Raw genomic sequence first — 17,985 nt, 5'->3', positions numbered from 1 at the left:
CAGGGGTGCTTGGAACTTTAGCCTCTAAAAGAGACTATTTTTAGTCACACTAAAAATAGTCCCTTGGATCCAAGCACCCTCTATGACTAAATTTTTTTAGCCTCAAGACTAGTCCTACCCTCTCTTTAGTCAAGGGTGCTTGGAACTTTAGCCTCTAAAAAATACTATTTTTAGTCAGACTAAAAATAGTCCCTTGGATCCAAGCATGCTCTAAGTTTTCAAATAGTGTTGTTATGCACACGACATCTTTTCAACGTGAAGTAAGTACTAGTTTGGTTTTTCAAATCCTATAAAACAAGAAGCCCTGTTTGTAAGATGTTTAAGCATTATTACTCTGGCGATATCATTGGAAAACATCCCAAAGCTTAGGATACTGTGCAAACAAGGAATGACAAAGTCAAAAATCTCCACGTTGGGTAAACCGATAACGAACATTTCATTAATATCGGCTGGCACCTCAACTATTACCCTTCATTAACCCCCCACTCTATCACTTCCTTGACGTCTCTTCCTCTTCTTCAAGTTATTATGTTCCCTTCCCCCATCCCAACTTCAAACTCCACACAACGCTCACCCGTCCACCCAAGTTCTGCCTCCACCATGGCCTCTTCCTCTTCCCGCGTCCATGTCCAGAACCACATCGCCCTCCAAGCCGCCCGCGATGGCGACCTGCGCACCCTCAAGGGTAACTGCATCTCTCTCTCTCTCTCTCTCTCTCTCTCTCTCTCTCTCTCTCTCTCTCTCTCTCTCTCTCTCTCTCTCTGCTTACAATAACGCTCTCCTTGATAGAAATGGCGGAGCGGACGGACTTGCGAGGAGCCAAGGACGTGGAAGGGGCTAGCGCGCTGCATCTGGCTGCCGACAAGGGTTGCCTGGAGTGCTGCAAGTTCTTGATAGAGGAAGTAGGGCTTGGTGTCACCTCAGCGACCACCACAGGTGCGTGCTGTGAGAGTTGGTGCTATCGATGGATGCATGGCAGATTGGTAACATGTTTGTCTGTGCATGTCAGTATTATCGGATCTCATTTCATCTCTTTTCTTTTCTTGCAGGTAAGACACCTTTGAACTGCGCTCTATACGCCGGGAACGCACAGATTATGAAGTACCTTATCGATCATGGCGCTAACCCGAAAAAGGAGACTGCCCAAGGCTTGACGATGCTGCACATTGCAGCTGGCAGAGGTGATTTTGCCTCACTCTAGTCTTCAGTCTAAGATATTCGAGGAAGATCTTATCTTACCTGCAAAAGATCTACTCCTACTTCTGATCGTAATCTGTTGCGCCACCACACCAGGGCTATGCGTGCCTTTAGAGCTGTTGCTATCCCAGGGAATTCCCGTAGACATTATGCTCAGCGTTTTTGCTGGCACGCCATTGCACGCGGCTGCTTCGATGGGCCAGCATCAGGCTTTGAAGATTCTGCTGGAGCATGGTGCTGATGTATGTTTCTGAACTCAGTAATCAGTATAGCCGAATTTCATGCATATTTCCGAATCTTGCGGCAGAATTCTCTTGGTAGGCAGTTTCTTTTAATTATTATTAATTCTGCCATCTGAGATCTGACTGGTTTTTCCCCTCATTCGGAAAAACAGCCCAACGTAATTATGGATGATAATGTAACACCACTCATGCTGGCATGCTGTGAGAAGTCCCTCAAATGCATGAGGCTACTGATTGAGGTCCAGTAACTCATCCACACCTTAACTTGAGTATTTCTTTGTCCCTGTCCAAACTTCAGTACTAATATAGATAATGCAGGCCGGCAAAGCAGAGTCTTGCTACTTTGGTTGATCTTACAGTCTCATGCATATAGTTTACTGCATTAACATTTGCTTACTTTCGGTTATGCATTTGGAAAATAATAGGCTGGTGCTGATGCCGACGGTAACTCTTATCGCGGGCCGACTCCTCTAACATATGCAGTGAAAGCTGGCTGGACAGATATTGTCAAGTTCTTGCTTGAGGCTGGGGCAGACCCTAATATTCCCGCCGAGGTTAGTGCGACTCTTATGTTTGTTTGCTTTTCTGTATTGGGTAACTTATGTGTAATCTAGCCTCTTGCATATCCCATGGCTGAGTCTTGAGTGGTTATCTGAACCAAAGGCCGAGATAGAGAGAAGAGCTTTGTATAAATTAAGTTGTCAATTTAAAGTACTACTTCCTCTGTCCAGAATTACTTGAGGCTCAAATGGTATAATACTGTGGAAATTGCTTTTGGATCTTGGGCTCCATGGAGCCTGATTTTGAAAAATTCACATTTCAAAGTTTGAAGCCCAAGATAATGATTAATTTGAATTGTGCATATGTTTCGGTTTGCAGCTGTAGTGATATATAGGTATCTGTGCCATGGTTTGGCATAATGAAGTATCATACCACATGATTAGTAGTACTGAACTACTGATTAGATCTACTGTTGACGGTTTATCTATGCCACTGTAGGGTGATTTGTACTACTTGACCTTGCTGACAAGAACATAAGATGATGTTGTTTTACTATCGATTAGTTTGTTCTATTCATTTGACAATACCTTATACTGCCTTTAATTGGGATGTAACGTAGGAATATCTCTTTCTATTTTCACAATGTTTTCTATTCTTTTTAATTGGGATGTACGTAGTGTTATGATCCCTTCTATTCATGCTGGATTATATTATATCTCCCTGTCCTTTTGTTGTAATATAGGGTGGGGAAATTCCAATCAAGTTAGCAGCAAAGGGCGGTCGACGTGACCTTGTCGAAATTCTGTTTTCCAACACGAATTATGTTCCATCTCTGCCATATTGGACTGTTGATGGGATAATTAGAACGATGGAATCTCCACTTATAAGCTGTCAGGTTATATGCATGCACAAATAACTAACATATATATCTAGCTTCGGGCTTGCATAAGTTTTCTTACTACATTGAAGTATATAAATAACTTTGTAAGGTCTTGTGTAAATAATTAATAAAGTGGCCGCATGCATCGGCCAGATGCAGAGGCCGGGGGTGATCCTCCTTTCTAAAAAAACATTGAAGTATAAATAACTTGTAGTTTTTTTTCTATTCAGAGCACAACAATTACTTACGTATGTTGTCAGTGATAGTTTATGGTTCTAAAAAACGAACCCATAAGTTTGAGTGCAAACTCGTGAGCTTTGGTTGTGCCCTTGAATAGTATCCCTTCATCACTGTATCCTTGGTCCTTTCTGTTTTCCACGTCCATGTGTGTGTGTGTGTGGGGGGGGGGGGGGGGGGGCACGTCCATGTGTTTGTTCACTCTACAAACCTGCTTTCTTGATAAATTCAACTAATAGTAAAAACCATACTGTCATTGTTAAGCAGTTAAACTCAGCAAGGAAGGTATTACAACAAGGGAATTTTATACATTAATAGAATTATTTAATCAAATTGGACATGACATCTGTTATATACTAGCTAATTGCCTGTTTGTTGCAAAGTGACATACATATTCTAGTGGTTCAACACTAAACGTATCCGACATATCTTACACCTACCATATTCTAGATTTTGGTCAGATTTACTTTTATTCGAGTATGAGGTGAATGCAATGAAAGTTTTGATTCAGTTGAGATTTTGATAAGATTTGGTTTGATTTGGATATGGGTAAAGGAAGGTAAGATTTTTTTTTTTAGTTTGAGTTTTGGTAAGATTTTATTGATTTGATTGAGTTAATACAAGACATGGTTTTGTTAAGATTTGATTGAGTTAATGCAGACCATGGTTTCAAGTAGGACAAGGAAAGGAAAGGAAAGCACCAGTTTGGTTTAGATTATCTGAATGCAGGGGGGAAGGGGGAGGGGGAAACCACAGTTGAGGACGTACAAACACCAACCAGCCTTTTAGTACTAGAGATTAAAAACACAATAAAGGGTTCAACAAGCACCACATTATCAGAATTATTTAATGTCCCGATCTCTGTAATTAATGGATGTCTCTGTCACCTGTGTCAAATATGACCTAGGAGCTATATTTATAGATGACAACACACGCATGGTATTGGCTGCATATTCATATCAAGTTATTTATGTCCAACAGAACTACACTGGGATATGTTCAGCACATCATCAGCTTGAAAGTATTTCTCGGATTTGTACATATATATCAATGACTATAAAAAAGAAAAGTTAGTATTATTAACGTACTAGGGTAAAAGGTTAGGAAAGCTATTTCTTACAATATTATCCTCAGTTTGCATGCACCTCTTGTTCTTTTTCTAAAATGATTCAGCCTCAGTACTATACTAAAGAATAGTGTATCGTATCTTTATTCATTAATACTTGTCATCCAATAAAACGTAAAACCAGACTTGTTTAACTCTTCCTATTAAAATATATAAACATTCCACATTGCTAAAATGAAATAAAAAATAGTTGGCATGAAAATACTATAATTTTTAATATTCCTCTTGACATATGTACATAAAATGTAAACCTACAGAAATGACATGATTCTAAGAGCAGTGCCTACACAATTTTTTTTACCGAAACAAACTAATGCAAATGGAAAAAACAAATGTCTTCGGTTAAACTGAATGCTGCATCAAGGTCGCTTGAAGTCAATGTCACTAGATTCTTCCTACTCATCTTGGTATTTGTCCATATCTCTGGTGATTAAACTATAGAAGATAAAACCCGCAAGAGCTAGGCTAACCTGCCTTGATTGAAAAGCCACATGAGCCTCCCATCTCAAGGATTGGGTCCCTAAGATCCCGTTAAAACTCAGGCTGCCAAACAAATGCTCCGTCACTAAACTACAAAAAAATACACAAGTTGTGAGAACCAATTGGTCCTTATGGTGGACCAATGCAGAGTGATGAAGGCAGGAAACCTTATTCTTTATGAAATAGTCCCAATTGCTAGGATTCACGCCAAAAACATGGGCTAACACAAAAGGTATCTAACTACATGCTAGAGTTGATCCGCAATTCCGTGCCCCCCGTGCCTTATTAGAAGTTGAAGCTAAGATCGACATTGATCAACGATGGACTATTCACCTTGTCTTAATTTTATAAGAGAAAAGTTTGAAATGTACACACAGATATAACTTTATTAGAAATCACAAGTTGCCTGTTTTTATTGATTAACTATTTATGAGCCTGTTAATCTACCATAATCTAGGAATTCTCACATATATCAATTACATCGCAAAAGTATAATAAGATAAAAATGGAGATAAATTTGAAATTCTCACAAAAGGCAAACATTGGGCTCGTAATCTAATCTATTTTTATTATAAGTATGAAATCAGTAGATTTGGGAAGTGTGCCTAAATACATAACAACCTGTATATCAAAATAGAGAGTATATTCTAAAAGCATAAGGGCTACAATGGTTGTATTCAGTCTCATACCGCATAATCCAAATTTTCATAAAACTATATATTTATTTCTTGGTACCATTCAACAAATTTAAAATAATGCCCTCACATTTGGGAGGTTCAACTTGCTAATTTTATTTAACAGCAAGGATTCAGAACAATTTTTTGTTATGTTTGTTGCACATCACTTCCCCTTCTCGAATTTGTCAATCTGAAGTGGAAATAAATATTAGTGATTCTAAACTAAGGAATTTAGGCCAAAGAGATTTTTATTTACACTTTCCAACTGCAATACTGGTGCTGATTGAATTTGATATTTGCTGTGGCTGTGCCACTGTCTTCAGGATCCAGTTCATGTGGAAGGAAAGATAACTGCTTTGAAGTCATGAGGGAGGGCGGCATTTGCAAAGGAGGACTACCATGCCGCACTGTACTTCTTTGGACAGGTGAATTCTGATACATCAGATGCACAGCAGAAATTGTGATGACTTAAGTTATTCTTGCAGCCATACTATATTACTAGTTATCAGAACAATGAATTGTTCACAGATTAGTTGGTTTTTATTTTGGAATATTTGTAGAAGGATGGCTTCCTCACATAAGGTGGCAGGAAAAGTAACTAATATGCATTCCATATCGTGACTAAATGTTCACACTAAATATTTGATCTTGCCTTTGCTTAAATCAGGACTGTTTTTTTAGGGGGTAACACCCCCGGCCCCTGCATCGATTGATGCACAGAGCGCTCAATTAATTATGACAGGGTTTACAAGATTCAATCATACCAAAAGAGAGTACAAAAAGAGCCAAATCTCGGAGCCGCCGCCCCGACATCCATCATTCCATTGTGCCCTGCGCAATCAACCAACACCACCTTCCGGGGCCGCTGCCCCGACGTCCCACCGCTCACCCATGAGCTACAAAGCCGCATGACCCAGCTAGCCGCAACCCACATTGTACAGGATGATTGCTTGCAGACCACGGCCGCTGTACCAATTTCGGGCCGCCGCCCTGACATATCGTCCAACCGTCCCTACAGGAATGCATAGACCGAGCCGAAGACCTTGTCACCCTCTCGGCTCAAGATCGCCACCCAAGCCATGTTGAGTAGCTGCCCTTCCTCATGGAGTCGTCCCCGCACTGCATCCCGAGACCGCCGTTTCGGCACAGAATCCCAGAGCCGCTCCCCTGGCAGTAGAGAGATCCCACGAAACGGCTACAACTAACTCTTCAAAAATGACGCCTCCAAGGAGGTCATGACATAGACGTCGCCGCCGCCCGCTTAGGAGAACCGGAGCCAAGATTTTCATCTGGAGAGCCAAATCCCTCATGACGAAGGAGTTCCACAACGACACCTCCAAGAAGGTAGATGACGCACGTAGGCGCCGCCGTCGCTGGCCTGACCACGGTTAGAGCAATGCTTTCGTCGGAGCTCCTCATCACTCAGACAAGATGTGCAGAAATAGAGCACCCGAGGGCGTCCGGACCGCCGAAGAACACCTCCACCACCTGCCGCCAGCCACCACCGCATGAATCAACTCACATCACCTCATGCCATAATGAGCTCCACGCCACTGCAACAGTCGTTGCCACTGCTGCCACCATCCCTGCAGAGCCACCGCCCCGGCGTTCACGCACCTCCCGTCGCACCTCCGAGCATAGAAGCACTGTCATCCGTCCAGAGCCGCATCCGGGAGCACCATCCACCAGTGGTAGATCTGCGCAATGGACCCCAGATCCGTCGCGCCTAGCACTGCAGCCACCGACATATGAGCCCCGCCGCGCCCAACACCGCAGCCATCACCACGCCTGCACGAACACGCTTGCTTCACCGCCGCCACCTCACCCGTGAAGCTCTGGGCCGCCGCCCAGATTGCGGGTCGCGCGAGCACTGGCCGCCACGCCAGCCTCCAGAGGAGCCAACGTAGACCGCGCGCACAAGGAAAGGCAGTAGGCCATATCCGCCTGGGCACGCGAGTCAAACGACCCCACCACCGCCGCTGCCTGCTGGACTTTGACCGGCGTCACTCCCAGGCCGCGGCGAGGGGAGGAGGGCAGGAGGGGAGCGGTTGTGCCGGCGAGCAAAGGCTCCGCCCGTGCCGCTCCTGGGAGAGCGACGCAGGGGAAGTTCTCGTGTATTGCTTAAAGTGGGGTCAGTTAGATTGATTTGAGTTTCCAGAATATATATTCATAAGAATAGTTGATGTTCGATGGTAAAGTAGTTACTCACTATTCCTAGATATTTGACTTGACCTTTGCTTAAATCAGGACTATTTTTGAACTGTCATTTTCCTACTTCAGAAGATATATGTTAAACTAATGGAAGGATGCTGTGAGACTGAGTTCATGCTTGCTGGTTGTTAATGTAGGTGATTGAGCCTGAGACAAGCACACAACTTAATTGAGAGCCCCTCCCGACCCCTCCCGCGTTGCCCCCGCGAGGCGACGGGGAGGGCGACCAGATCCCGTCGAGCGCCCCCCTCCTCCTCTTCCCCTGCTCCGCCGCCGCCAGAGGGCACGGCCGGGCAAAGCCCGACCGGTGCCGGCGGCGGCGGGGCGTTGGCGTCCTCCTGCTCGAGAGGGCTGCGCGGGCGTGCTTCTTCGGGCCGGTGCGTCGCGCGGCGGTGGGCGCGACGGCGCGGCATTGTGCGGGTGTGGCGGCTCCGTGTTCTGGCGGCGGCGGCGCGCTGGTGCAGCCTGCGTGGCGGGCACTGTGACGGCGGGGCGTGCCCGGGCTGCAACGGCCAGATCTGGCCGCCGGGCGGCGCGGGCTGTGGCGGCGTGGGCTGGAGGCCGTCGTCCTGCTGGCTGGTGGCAGCGGCGGCTGAAGGCGGCGGCGGATCCTGCTCAAGGTGCGGCCTTCGTGGCTGCGGTGGGCGGCGGTTCTGACGCGGCGGCGGCGGTGCTGGTGGTTGCGGGCGAGCCAGGTTCCGGCCAGATCCGACTGGATTTGTCGCCGGGCGGTGGCCGGAGCGCGTCCTGGTCGCGGATGCTGGCCGGCTCTGGCCAGGGCGTGGCGGCGCGTGTGTGGTGGCGGTGGCGGCGCAGGTGTGGTGGCCAATCTGGTGGCTGCGTGGCCGACGGACTCAACGGCTGGAGTCCGGCGGGCGGCGCGGGATGGGCAGTGGCCTGGGGTGGCTGCTGCTCCGGCCGTGGAAGGATCCATGGTAGCTTGGCATGTCGGCTGCGGCGGCTAACATGTTTCGGCGTCGGTTCGACCGTAGGCGGCGTGCGGCGGCCTTCGATTCCTCTCCCGGTCACCCACGCACCACTTCCGTCGAAGGACTGGGCTTTTCTCAGCTGTGGTACATCGCCCGTCTCGCGCCCGGCAGCAGGACCGCGCCTGTCTCGCGCCCGGCAGCAGGACCGCGCCCGTCTCGCGCCCGGCGGCAGGACCGCGCTAGTCTCGCGCCCGGCAGCAGGACGGGCCGATGGCGGCCAGTTGGGGGTAGCTCAGGGGTGTGAAAGGCGGGGCCTTTCCACCCATCACTATAGGTGGCGTGGCGCTGGGTAACTGGTGAGGTGGTGTCGAGGTCTTGGATTCCGGGGTGGCGGCCCTGGAGGTGGTGTCGCGGTGCTCATGGGCAAAGCCCGTGCCTTGGCGCTGCCCAGTGACCATGGTCGTGTGGGCGGCATGGTCGCCGGGGTGTGACGTTCGGTGGCAGTGAGTATGGGCCGGGGTGAAAACCTGTCCTATCTTCGGACGGACCGGCGGCGGCGAAGGTCGCTTCCTTCCTGAAGGCGTCGTCACGGCCATCATTGCCCGTCGTGTTGCTCTAGGGGAAACTCTGACTCTCGGGTCGGGCGGTGGCGGCGCTCCGTGTTGGGTTTCGTAGTAATTTCAAAAAAATTCCTACGCACACGCAAGATCATGATGATGCATAGCAACGAGAGGGGAGAGAGTTGTCTACGTACCCTTGTAAACCGCAACGGAAGCATTGACGCAACGTAGAGGAAGTAGCCGTACGTCTTCCGATCCGACCGATCCAAGCACCGTTACTCCGGCACCTCCGAGTTCTTGGCACACGTACAACTCGATGACGCTCCCCGGGCTCCGATCCAGCAAAGCTTCGGGGATGAGTTTCGTCAGCACAACGGCGTGGTGATGATGATGATGTTCTACCGACGCAGGGCTTCGCCTAAGCACTACTACGATATGACTGAGGTGCAATATGGTGGAAGGGGGCACCGCACACGGCTAAGGAACGATCACGAAGATCAACTTGTGTGTTCTAGGGTGTCCCCCTGCCTCCGTATATAAAGGATCCAAGGGGGGGTGCGGCCGGCCTAGAGGAGGCGCGCAGGAGGAGTCCTACTCCTACCGGGAGTAGGACTCCCCTCCCGTTCCTTGTCCAACTAGGAGAGGTGGAGGGAGAGAAGGAAGGGGGGGGGGGCGCCGCCCCTCCCTCCTTGTCCAATTCGGACTAGGGGAGAGGGGGCGCGCGGCCTGCCCTGGCAGCACCTTCCTCTTCTCCACATTAGGCCCATAAGGCCCATTAACCCCCGGGGGGGTTCCGGTAACCCCCCGGTGCTTCGATTTTATCCGAAACTTCCCTAGAACCCTTCCGGTGTCCGAATATAGTCGTCCAATATATCAATCTTTATGTCTCGACCATTTCGAAGCTCCTCCTCATGTCCGTGATCACATCCGGGACTCCAAACTAACTTCGGTACATCAAAATGCATAAACTCATAATAACTGTCATCATAACGTTAAGCGTGCGGACCCTACGGTTCGAGAACAATGTAGACATGACTGAGACAAATCTCCGGTCTATAACCAATAGCGGGACCAGAATGCCCATATTGGCTCCTACATATTCTACGAAGATCTTTATCGGTCAGACCGCATAACAACATACGTTGTTCCCTTTGTCATCGGTATGTTACTTGCCCGAGATTCGATCGTCGGTATCCAATACCTAGTTCAATCTCGTTACCGGCAAGTCTCTTTACTCGTTCTACATCATCTCACAACTAACTTATTAGTTGTAATGCTTGCAAGGCTTATGTGATGTGCATTACCGAGAGGGCCCAGAGATACCTCTCCGACAATCGAAGTGACAAATCCTAATCTCGAAATACGCCAACCCAACATGTACCTTTGGAGACACCTGTAGAGCACCTTTATAATCACCCATTTACGTTGTGACGTTTGGTTGCACACAAAGTGTTCCTCCGGCAAACGGGAGTTGCATAATCTCATAGTCATAGGAACATGTATAAGTCATGAAGAAAGCAATAGCAACATACTAAACGATCGGGTGCTAAGTTAATGGAAATGGGTCATGTCAATCAGATCATTCACCTAATGATGTGATCCCATTAATCAAATAACAACTCTTTGTTCATGGTTAGGAAACATAACTATCTTTGATTAATGAGCTAGTCAAGTAGAGGCATACTAGTGACACTTTGTTTGTCTATGTATTCACACATGTATTATGTTTCCGGTTAATACAATTCTAGCATGAATAATAAACATTTATCATGATATAAGGAAATAAATAATAACTTTATTATTGCCTCTAGGGCATATTTCCTTCAGTCTCCCACTTGCACTAGAGTCAATAATCTAGTTCACATCGCCATGTGATTCAACACTAAGAGTTCACATCACCATGTGATTAACACCCATAGTTCACATCGTCATGTGACCTATACCCAAAGGGTTTACTAGAGTCAATAATCTAGTTCACATCATTTATGTGATTAACACCCAAAGAATACTAAGGTGTGATTATGTTTTGCTTGTGAGATAATTTTAGTCAACGGGTCTATCACATACAGATCCGTAAGTATTTTGCGAATTCTATATCTACAATGCTCTGCACGGAGCTACTCTAGCTAATTGCTCTCACTTTCAATATGTATCTAGATCGAGACTTAGAATCATCCAGATCTGTGTCAAAACTTGCATCGACGTAACCTTTTACAACGAACCTTTTATCACCTTCGTAATCGAGAAATATTTCCTTATTCCACTAAGGATAATTTTGACCAATGTCTAGTGATCTACTCTTAGATCACTATTGTACTCCCTTGCTTAACACAGTGTAGGGTATACAATAGATCTGGTACACATCATGGCATATTTTATAGAACCTATGGCTGAGGCAAAGGGAATGACTTTCATCCTCTTTCTATCTTCTGTCGTGGTCGGGCTTTTGAGTCTTACTCAATTTCATACCTTGTAACGCAGCCAAGAACTCTTTCTTTGACTGTACCATTTTTGAACTACTTCAAAATATTGTCAAGGTATGTACTCATTAAAAAAACTTATCAAGCGTCTTGATCTATCTCTATAGATTTTGATGCTTAATATGTAAGCAGCTTCACCGAGGTCTTTCTTTGAAAAACTTCTTTAAAAGCACTCCTTTATGCTTTGTAGAATAATTCTACATTATTTCCGATCAACAATATGGCATTCACATATACTTATCAGAAATGCTGTAGTGCTCCCACTCACTTTCTTGAAAATACAGGCTTCACCGCAAGTCTGTATAAAACTATATACTTTGATCATACTATCAAAGCGTTTATTCCAACTCCGAGAGGCTTGCACCAGTCCATGAATGGATTGCTGGAGCTTGCACACTTTGTTAGCTCCTTTTGGATCGACAAAACCTTCCGGCTGCATCATATACAACTCTTCTTCCAGAAATCCATTCAGGAATGTAGTTTTGACATCCATTTGCTGGATTTCATAAAATGCGGCAATTGCTAACATGATTCGGACAGACTTAAGCATCGCTACGGGTGAGAAGGTCTCATCGTAGTCAATCCCTTGAACTTGCCGAAAACCTTTTGCGACAAGTCGAGCTTTGTAGAAAGTAACACTACTATCAGCGTCCATCTTTCTATTGAAGATCCATTTATTTTCTATGGCTTGCCGATCTGTCACAACCTAGCTAGTCATGCATTAGAGTGTTGCATCATGTTTACTCTTTCATCAGAAACTTGAAATGGGGATGACAGAACCCCCAGTCCCCTCTGAAACCAACTAGGGTTACTAAAATAATTTTTCAATGAACCTGAAATGCCCTTCTAAAATGCCCATCATTTTTGTCTTGGTTCAGAACCTCTGCCAAAAGTGGTGCACATTTTCCTAGGCCATCTTAGGGTTTTTGAATTAATTCATAAATATTTGAATTTGGGCATTTAAAATAATATAAAATATTTAAATGCTCAAATATCTCCAAACTAAAATGTTTCATGTTGGAAATAATCCAACTATGGGCCAGGAATAGTTTGGTGATTTTTGAAGTTGCCTAGGTATTTTATTTAATTCAACAAAGTTGCAGAAGTATTAGAAAAACAGAAAACAGAAAAATATATAAAGGGAGAAGCTTACCTGGGCTCCTCCCTGTGCGGCCCAGCCAGCTGGCTGGCCCAGCCAGCAGCCGGCCCAGCCCACCTCCCTCCTCTGTCGTCTTCGTCCCGACAGAGGGAGGGGAGTGTGGCCGGCGCGCGCGCGCGCCACCGCGCCACGCCACCTGCTCGCCTGCTTGCCTGCCCTCCCCTCCTCGCTCGACGCCCTGGACGACGCCACGCCTCTCCCCCTGCTCTCTCTCACTCTCCCCCGGCTCTCCTCTCCTCTCCCTCGCTCTCTCTCTCTCACGGCCGAACACCACCGTCGCCGCCGTTCGCCATAGCCATCGTCTCCGGCCACCCCTCGCTCCCCCGACTAGCTCAGAAGCTCCGCCTCGACTCCCTCTTCCTCCCCACCGCTCCACGGGTCCCCGGAAGCCCTGCATCGCCGCCACGTCGCCGTTCCCCTCTTCGGGCTCCGACCGTCGTCGCCGTCGAATTCACCGTCACCAGCGCGTCCCCGAGCCCGCTAACCATCCCTGCAGCTCCGCGGTGAGCCCCCGGATCGTTTCCCCCTTCTTCCCTGGTCTCTTTCGACTTCTAGGCCCTAGCCCCACCTCGGCCGAGAGCTCCACGCCGCCGGCGATGTCGCCGTCGTGGCCACGGTCGCCGTAGCGCCCAACCGAGCACACCATCGTGCTCCCCACCTCACCAGGAGCACGCAGCACGCACCAACGCCTCCCCAAACCCCCTGCAACACTGATCCCGACCGCACCCGAACTCCGGCCGCCGCAGCCGAGCTCGCCGCCGTCAACTCCGGCCACCCCGAGCCCAACCACCACCACCAATAGTCGCGGCTCAACCTCAGCAACACGTAGATGCCTTCCGCCGTCCATTTGGTTGCCGGAATGGCAAAAAGCACTTTCGCCGCCGTCTCGGGCCTCGCCGGCGTCATGTCGCCGGTGGGGTTTGACTTGTCCGACCTGGGGTTTGACCCCCCAGGGTCACTGACGCGTGGGCCCTGTCGGCCAGGTGGTTAGGTTAGCGCTAACTACTGTTAGTCAACCCCCCCTGACACTGACAGTGGGCCCCAGCGCCACTAACCCCTAATTAGGATTAATTTAATCCTGTTTAACCCCCCTGTCACTGACGTGTGGGCCCCACACGTCAGGTTTGACCTCAGCCAGCCACAGTTGACCACTGACGTCATGCTGACGTCATGCTGACGCAATAATTATATTTCTGGAATTAAATTAAATCAGGAAATTCCAGAATATTATTTAAACTTCAAAAATTCATAACTTTTATTCTGTAACTCCAAATTGGACAAATTATATATGAAAAATGATCAGAAAAATCCAATCTATCCATCTGTACTATTTTCATGCATGATCAAACAAGTTAAATTGATGTTTTAAGCAGAACAAGAAAAGGCACTTTAAAAGGCCATATTTGAATTTGAAATTTGAATCCTTGATTCAAATTTGTTCAAACACCCCTGGTTTTAGTTGCATTAGCCCAACACACTCATATTGCCATGTTTCATGCATGCATCATATTGTTGCACATTGTTTGGTGATGCTTGTGTATCGATGTCCTTTGCGACAGGTTCTGTCCCCGAGGAGTACCGTGATTACCCTAACGAAGAACCGTATCAGTGCATCGAACCATCAGGCAAGCAACCAACCATTTGATCATATCGATACAATCCCATGTTCTCGCTCCTGCTCTCTTTTACTGCATTAAGACAACGCGATTCAAACTGCTGTGTGCTACGGTAGTTGAACCCATTTCCTCTGCATGACCTGTCATTGCCACAGTAACTAGATGAAACCCACTAGCATGTGTAGGAGTTGATTGAGCCATATGTATGTGTTGTTCCTACCTTGCTATGCCTGCTATGCTTAGAGTCGTGTCAGGTCTGGTTCATCTGGGTGATGGGCTAGAGTGAAATGATTATGTCGGTAATGAGAGTGGTGTGGTGAACACGATTTGGTAAAGGTATCGATGAGAGGCTTAAGTGTTTAGGTAGGTCGTGGTCTACACCCACGTCGGCTTTCGCTTGAAGTCTGCCGAGCACATGTCGTGTGCAGACGCTAAGTGGTGGAAACATGTATGAAGAAGTACACCCCTGCAGGGTTATCATAATCTATTCGAATAGCCGCGTCCGCGGTAAAGGACTACTTGGTTGCCTATACAGTTCATAGACAAGTAAATGGAAACTGTTAAAAGCCTCAAGATAAGTGTGAGTGCCGAGGATGGCTCTTCCGTAGGAAGACGGAGGCGGATCCTCGGTAGTGTATTGAAGTGGTGAGTAGTGGACTCGTGTGCGCAAAACCATTTCAAGTTGGAGTATCGTAGGATAGCCTAGCCAAGAGTCAGAGCTGGCTTGCTGCAATAACTACACCAACCCTTCTTGATACTATGCATGTATGTAGGATCTGATGTAAGTCTTGCTGAGTACCTTTGTACTCATGTTGCTATAATCTACATTTTTACAGAAGACGCTGCAACCCCTTCTGATGGGTTCTATGTAGACGTTGACATCAACGAGTAGGCTAAAGACCCAGGTGGTGACCCTGAGCTTGTGATGGACCACGTAGTATAGCTAGGCTTTCCAAGCCTCTTTTGTTTTACTAGTTGTCTGTACTCAGACAAGTTACTTCCGCTGCTGGTTTGTATGACTGTATGACTTGTATGTTGGGTCATGAGACCCGTACCTTTGTGTATGTTATGTATGGCTCACTGAGCCTTAAATAAAGTACTTGTGTCGTAGAGTCATGTTGTGATGCTTCGTTATATTTGCACATATCGAGCATATTGTGTGTATGATTGAAATGCTTGGTATGTGTGGGATCTGACTATCTAGTTGTTTATCTTTAGTAGCCTCTCTTACCGGGAAATGTCTCCTAGTGTTGCCACTGAGCCATGGTAGCTTGCTACTGCTCTGGAACACTTAGGCTGGCCGGCATGTGTCCTTCTTCGTTCCTGTGTCTGTCCCTTCGGGGAAATGTCACGCTTTGAGTACCGGAGTCCTGTTAGCCCGCTACAGCCCGGTTTACCGGAGTCCTGCTAGCCCAGTGCTACAGCCCGGACCCACTTGCTGATGACCGACACGTTCGAAGCTGGGTCATGGATGCCTGTCCCTGTAAGTCTGTGCCACTTTGGGTTTGCGACTAGTCATGTCAGCCCGGGCTCTTTATCATATGGATGCTAGCGACACTATCATATACGTGAGCCAAAAGGCGCAAACGGTCCCGGGAAAAGGTAAGACGACACCCGTGGGGATACCGTGCGTGAGGCCGCAAAGTGATATGAGGTGTTACCAGCTAGATCGATGTGACATCGAGTCGGGGTCCTGACAGCGTTGGCATCAGAGCCGGACTGCCTGTAGGTTCTCCAAGCCAAACTGGTCGATGTTGAGTCTAGAAATTCCTTAGTTATATGTAGGGGAATTGTTTGTGGGATGGAACGTAAGGCTCTTTTTACTCCTTTATCTTATGACATTCTGATCTGAGTCAGTCCATTCTTCTACCGGGGGATAAGGAATTAGGACCTATTCTCTCTATCAGGATCACGTGTTACTAATCAGTAGTACCTTATAAGTTTGATGGTTACCAGCCTAGTTCAGTTCTACTACCACATTATGTTGCCAGAATGGTTTCAGAACTTTGATATGGTGATGTTGAGTGTGTACGGAATCCTTTGTCAAATGTCTCAAATCCTTTTGAGCATTTACAGCTGTTATGCTGCCGAAATTTTGCTAGAAATTCTAATGCCTTTGCATTATGATTGTGCTTTCAGATGGCCACTCGCGACCTAAATCAAGTGGTTCGCCTGACTCGATGCCTAGATGTACCCAGCCATACTGCCAAGTTGGTCAGGGTAATGACTGAGGCTGGATACCGCTGGTATCCTGAGTACACGGTCGAAGAGCAATTCCGAGATTTTAATCAAAGCCAGTATCTCTGCACTGTCAGGATATTTCCATCTTATCCTGGATCCACCGAGCCTCTTCACTGCTCCTATGGACTCGGGGTTACTATTGAGATGGCTGTGCAGGACGCCGCCTACTCTATGATGACCATTATGCAAGTCAGATCTGGGTTATTTCGGGACTCTGATTTCCGGTATATGCCAGGATCACTTCCGGGAGCACAAGGGTATCTCCAGGCTATCTATGCTGACTCCACTCAGGAGGATTCACGGACTCGCACCACTGCTGAGATGCTCGAGGATAAGGACCGTGAAAATCGGGCCTTAAGGCTAGAGCTCTTCAACACCCGTGCTGATCACTGGGCCACTTTGACTCGGTTCGCACCGGCGGTGCAAGCTGGATATTCAGATATGCGCGATCTCTATCCTGTGAGATCTGCTCTGCCAGACGTGATGGTTTGGCGTGATGTAGGAGGCATCACCCCACCTCGCGGTCCCCGCAGGCCACCGTTTGTTGGTCCAAGGCCTCATCCTAGCCCCTATGGTCCACAAGCTCCGCGAGACCGTCTGTTTCCAGATGATCATGTTGAGCTCCCAGGCTATGGAGGTGACTTCTACGAGGACTACTACGGATCGGTCTGAGTTAGTGGTAGTATCACTAGTTCGCACTAGCTGTGTCGTCTATCGTCCCGCGTGACTCGTGGGATATGACCTAGTTCGTACTCCTTCCGGAGGTGTAGAAAAATAATGTATAGGAGCTTGGAATGCCTTCGATGAGATGTAATCCTCTTTTCACCGTAATAGTACTTTGTTTGGTCTTGTACTAAACCCTGTATGGTGTGTATGACGATGGAATAAAAGAAGCAGTTTCTGTATCTACCATGTCATACGGATGATCATCTTGCATTCCGAGTTATTTCTTACATTATGAATCCTATGTCAAAATTTTACCATCCTGACTAAATCATTGTCTTGTTTACCTAGGATGGTCAACACGCGCGCTAACCCTGCTTCTCAAGAGCAGGCCGAAGGCAGTGAAGCCAGGGATGTAAATCTGCCTCATCCTCCTTCACTAGCCGAGGTTATGATGGAAGCTGAGAGAAACAAGCGGGAGACAAACCGTTTGTTGGAGCGTATTGAACAGAATACAGCACACCATCAGAGGGCTAACGTGGTGTCACTCAGTGATTTTATCAAATTGCATCCACCCACGTTCCACCACTCCGTCGAGCCTCTCGACGCTGATGACTGGCTTCGCAGTATCTCTCACAAACTGCGTTCCGCGCTGGTAGCGGAGGCTGACAAGGTCACCTTTGCTGCATATCATCTTGAAGGCCCCGCCAGTCTATGGTGGGAGAATTATGGAGCTATGCGCCCAGCGGGCCATGTCACTACTTGGGCTGAATTCAGCGAGGCTTT

At 47.5% G+C, this 17,985-nt stretch overlaps 1 pseudogene; it reads left to right on the top strand.

The window, feature by feature from the left end:
* Positions 1 to 600: 600 nt before the first annotated feature.
* The window catches only part of LOC123101524 (ankyrin-1-like), a 36,530-nt pseudogene continuing 19,145 nt past the window's right edge, over positions 601 to 17,985 (top strand).

The sequence above is a fragment of the Triticum aestivum genome, chromosome 5A (assembly GCF_018294505.1).
Source record: "Triticum aestivum cultivar Chinese Spring chromosome 5A, IWGSC CS RefSeq v2.1, whole genome shotgun sequence".
Lineage (NCBI taxonomy): Eukaryota > Viridiplantae > Streptophyta > Magnoliopsida > Poales > Poaceae > Triticum > Triticum aestivum.
The sequence above is the reverse complement of the archived record's forward strand: the minus strand, read 5'-3'. Positions and strand labels throughout refer to the sequence as shown.